Below are 5,417 nucleotides of genomic sequence, written 5' to 3'. Positions count from 1 at the left end.
CCCAGCTGACTTCCTGCCCTTTGGGCAGGGGGCTGGACTCGATGATCTCCCGAGGTCCCTTCCAGCCCTGATGTCTATGAAATCAAATGCTGATATTCACTATTTGGCTTCTGGAAACAACAGTAACAACCCATTATTGGTATGAGGCAAAATTAAGCATTCACACAAAAAAAATCTTTTTTCAGGTAACTAAATGCACGAAAATAAAAACATATAGTACTCTACACAGATAAGTACATGCAAGTGTAATTTACTTTTCCTCTTTCAATAAAGCAAGTAAAAATGTGAAGTCTTCAGAGGGTTGGTAAACCTAAGAATTTTTAGTAAAACAATTAACTAACTTGTTTCATTATACCAATTCTATTCTATGCTGCTAAATCACATCCCTTCTTTGGAGTGAGGATAAGAATAACTTCTGAGCTTGACATTCAAACCCCTTCCTTTTTATGTGAAATTAACTGAATGCATGTGAATGCCATGGGCTGTCCTATGTTGCATCATCTATGATTAGAGGCCTGGAAAGCATGACTTATGAAGCAAGGCTGAAAAGCTATGGTTATTTAGTCTGGAGAAGACAAAACTGAGGAAGGATTTGATAACAGTCTTCAATACCTGAATGGCAATTGTAGAGAGGAAGGAGATGAGCTTTTCTCTGTTACTGCAGGAGGCAGGACTAGGAGCAACAGCCTTAAGCTGCAGCAAAATATATTTAGGGTGGGAGTTAAGAAGAAATTTCTGACTGAAAATAGCCAAGCATGGGAACAGGCAAGTTGGAAAGTAACAGAAGATCCATCCCTGGAAATTTTCAAGAGCAGGTTAGACAGATAATTGGCTGGCAAGGTTTGGTCAGGGATTATCCTACCTCGAGCAGGGGTCTAGACTAGATAACCTTTTGAAGTCCCCTCCAGACCTACTTTCCTATGAACCTATGATTTGAAATCTAGAAACCACACCAGTAGCCATCCATTGGCATAACTCAAAATCACTGCTGCTATTTGAAACATATTTCAAATCTCAATCTCAGAGATGTCATCAAATTCTTTCTTAATGATTTGTCCACAATAGCGCCTGTACACCTCCATGCATGTTGTAGATAAAACCACACTTTAGGCATCAGCAGCCATGTAGGTACCATTTTTCAGGCTCAGTCATTTGCAAAACCTATTTTTTTTCCTACATCATCAGCAACAAAATTGCACAGGCAATTTTTCTTCTTTTTCTGATACCATTTGCAGGTCTTGGTGACATACTTTTCTACTGGCTGAACAGCAACTGTTCCAGTTGGAGAAAAAAAAAATCTGCAGTAGGCTGTACAGTCTTACATTCAGCTCAGACTTCAGCTCATTTGAAGGAAGGAGGATGATAAAGTGTAACAAACAGAGTTTTGCTTAGAGACAAATAGATAATTAATGCTTATGGAGTTCTGTAACACACACATGGAAAAAACTCTCTCCATTCATCAGTCTCAAAGGGCTGCACCCATAGAGGCACCACAGGAAGTCTACTCATTTTTGAAAGAAGGATTTCATAGATTTATTGCTTTGCCAATAAGCAACCATAGCAATCTGTGCATTCCAAGGGCATTTGCATGTGCTGTCCACTCTTTATCTGTGCTGTAGAATCACAGAAAATTAGGGTTGGAAGGGACCTCAGGAGGTCAATTTAGTCCCAACCCCTGCTGAAGGCAGGGCTGTCTCCCACCAAGTAGATCAAATGTTCTATATCTATGATGTAGTTTGGGGTGGACCTGCTTTGAGCACCTCCTGAGGTCCCTTCCAACCCTAATTTTCTATGATTCTATATCATCCCAACCAAGGCTTTGTTGAGCTGGGTCTTCAAAACTTCCAAGGGTGGATACTCCACAACCGCTCTGGGTAACTTGTTCCAGTGCTTTACTACCCTTCTCATGAGAAAGTTCTGCCTCGTATCTAACCTAACATTCCCTTGCTGCAACTTCAGACCGTTGGTTCTTGTTCTGTCATCTGCCACCACAGAGAACAGTCTAGTCCCACCCTCTTTGGAACAACCCCTTGAGGTACTTGAAAGCTGCTATTAATTCCCTTCTCAATCTTCTCATTTCCAAACTAAAGCCCGGTTCCATCAGCCTCCTCCCCTAAGTTGCGTGCCCTAGTCCCCTAACAATTTTGGTGCCCTCACCTGGACTATCTCCAATTTGTCAACACCCTTTGTGTAATGGGGACCTAAAACTGGACACTACTCCAGATGTGGCCTCACCAGGGCCAACTACAGAAGAAAAATCGCTTCCCTTGATCTGCCAGCAACGCTCCAACTAATGCAGCCCAGTATGCCATTAGCTTTCTTGACAACAAGGGCACACTGTTGGCTCATACTCAGCTTACTGACCACCATAACCACAAGGTTCTTTTCTGCAGAGCTGCTGCTTAGTCAGTCAGCCCCCAGCCTGCATCACAGCATGCATGGGATTGTTCCATCCTACATGTAGGACTTCGTACTTGTCCTTATTGAACCTCATGAGATTTCTTTTCGTCTAATCCTCCTACTCACTGAGGTCTCTCTGAATCCTAGCCCTACCCTCAAGTACATCTACTAATCCCTGCAGCTTGGTGTCATCTGCAAACTTGCTGAAGCTGCACTCCATCCCATCTTCCAGGTCACTGATGAAGATATTGAACAAAACTGGTTCCAGGACTGACCCCCCCCAGGGCACTCCACTTGATACCAGCTGTCAACTATACATCAAGCCATTGATTACTGTACTCACTGAGCTCAACAATCCAGCCAGTTTTCTAAACATCTTACAGTCCATTCATTCAACCCATACTTCCTTATCTTGCTTGCAAAAATATTGTGGGAGACCCAGGCTTTACACTGAGGTAAAAGCAATCTGTTAAGCAGAGATTTTCAGATGAGATCTTCTACACATTATACACCATATCAGATGTTAAGTCTTCAGGCTCCAAAATTACATAAAAGAGGAAATTTTAAACTTAAAAGGCAAGACAGGATACAAACTGAAAGTTGTGACAGAGGCTCACAGATGCCATAGTGCAACTTGAAATTCTTTAGCCTTATGCTTGTTCTAAAGTTCAGATCATCATTACATTTTTTTGTTTGGATTTGCAACTTTTGCCAACAAAAAGGGTTCAAAAATGCATTTGCCACCACATTTCTTCTAAAGAAACCACTAAAAACATTCTCTAATTCCATGTTTTCAGCTGGTTTCACTGGCGTTTTTTTTTTGTCCCTGAAATAAAGCAGCTAAATCAAGTTTGCATACAAAGTCTTTGATTTTCCCCTTGTTCTTTTTTCTCATGCCCAGTCTTCATCTTATGTAAGGGTTTTCTAACTTTGTAACATTCTTAACAGCTTCCAGTGAACAACTATCTTCATTTCATCTGCCAATGAAATGTAACGTTTTCATTTCATGTTCATAGTTGTAGCTTAAGTCAGGTGGGAGGGAGGACAACGCTGAAAAGTCTACTCCTAGATAGCATTTTGTAGGACAATAAAAGCCTGTTCAGATAACATCAATTAAGTAAAGGTTCAGTTTGGATAATCAACACTACAGTATGTGTGGATTCAAAAAATCAATAGCCATTAAGGTTCTCTCACCTTTGGTAATGGATGTTTTACCTCCAGAACATTAAATTTAAGATCTTCTAAAATGCAGGAAAGTGCACCTGAAATTTCAGTTGAGGGAAAAGACTTCTCATCCATTTAAATCTTTATCAACTTCTTATGTCATCATAATGGTCTCCTGACTTTTGTATGTCTAGGTAAGAACTTGCAAATAACTCCAAAGCATAGCAATTTCAACTTAGATTTATTACAGCTTTATACAGTAAAGTCACCTATTACACCACTAAGCTTGAAAGAAATCAAGTGAAATATAAAGCTTTCACCAAATAAGTTATGAAAAGTGTTTTTGAATAATGTTCTTTTGCTTGCTTCATTGAGGCACATACTGAAAAAACTGCCACAAGAACAGTGGTCTCCATAGCTAACTTGTACATCCTGAATTTTAGATTATGCACACAATGTATATTAAGCACTGAATAATCAGAGCACTTAACACATTAAACCATTTAACAGTGGCCCCGATGCAAAAATTAAATTTGCATTATTTATACAACAGTTTAAAAGCACTTGGTAAAGTTGTGAGTATTCCAACCAACTGCCCTTCGCCATAATTTTCTTTGTAAAATCTGTTAATTGCAGCTTACACAGAACAATTAACAAACAACAATATTGTTCTGAAACCTGTGCAATGTAATTAACAGACCAGAGGAGAAGTCCTGGCTTCAGTGATGTCTATAAGACTTTCTCCATTCAAGGACTCCAAGATTTTACCCCAATTATTTATAGTTTTTTCTTAGAAAAAAGACTAAGAGCCAACTCAGAGAAATACAAAATGGTAGTTTAGAAAAGTACTTCCAGGCACACATATTTAGTACAGGGATGTACTAGCTGTCACATATCTCAAAACTACAGCCACGAGTACAACTCCACGTGCAAGTCACAGAAAAATGTTGCAGCAACAGCAAACCAGAATAGATGGGAGAATGCAACAGTTAAACCCAGCTGAATTAATTGTTAAGGCTGTAAAACTGTACTCTGGGAAGAAAAACAGGAAATCCTTATTTTGGTATTGCTTCCCTAAGCAAGTACATGTCATATAGTATTTTTTAATTAATAAAATATGAAATTCTGGGTAAACATTTCTACACATGCAATTTAAGACTGTGGATAGGTATTAAAATGCCTTGGTATTAAAATAGATTGGGAGATATATGTATAGGCACAACTGTGCAGAATTTTTTTTTAACACATGTACTTCAGATGTTAACTGATTCTTCAAATATGTTAATTCATTATATTTATTAGCTTTGTCTTATAAACTTAAAATGACCTGGTTCTTAAAAATCTACACAGTGAGAGAAAGATCTGTTTACATCCTAAATAGATGCTGGATTGCCCCTCATCAACCTTACTTCTCTGGCATCACAATTTGTTAAAACAGAATGTTTCATGCAAATTGGAAAACAAAGGGGATGTTTCAGGCATTTCAAGTGAAATCCTCTCTAAAAGTAAATTAGTGTAAGATCTCAAATCCTTAGTCACATAGGACCACTGAAATCAACAAAGCTCTCTCTCATGTTTTAACTACCTAGTTATGCAAGGATCTGCAAGCAAGGTGGTGGTCAACTTACTCTTTCACTGAAGTTAACAGAAGTTGAAATAACTCAACTACTTTCACGATCTACGCTTACTTTGCTTCAGAATGCAGATCACTTGCATCAAAACATGTCAGTCATGTTCAAGTTTCATTTGTATTTCCTAATGCTGAAAAAGGTAAAGAAAATTATTTTTATTGCATGTGTAACTATAAACTTTGCAGAATTCAAAAGGTAAAAAAATCTTGCCTGGAGAAAGTG

Source organism: Crocodylus porosus, unplaced genomic scaffold (genome assembly GCF_001723895.1).
Source record: "Crocodylus porosus isolate Cpor-Errol unplaced genomic scaffold, CroPor_comp1, whole genome shotgun sequence".
NCBI lineage: Eukaryota > Metazoa > Chordata > Crocodylia > Crocodylidae > Crocodylus > Crocodylus porosus.
This window is presented reverse-complemented; position numbering follows the sequence as displayed.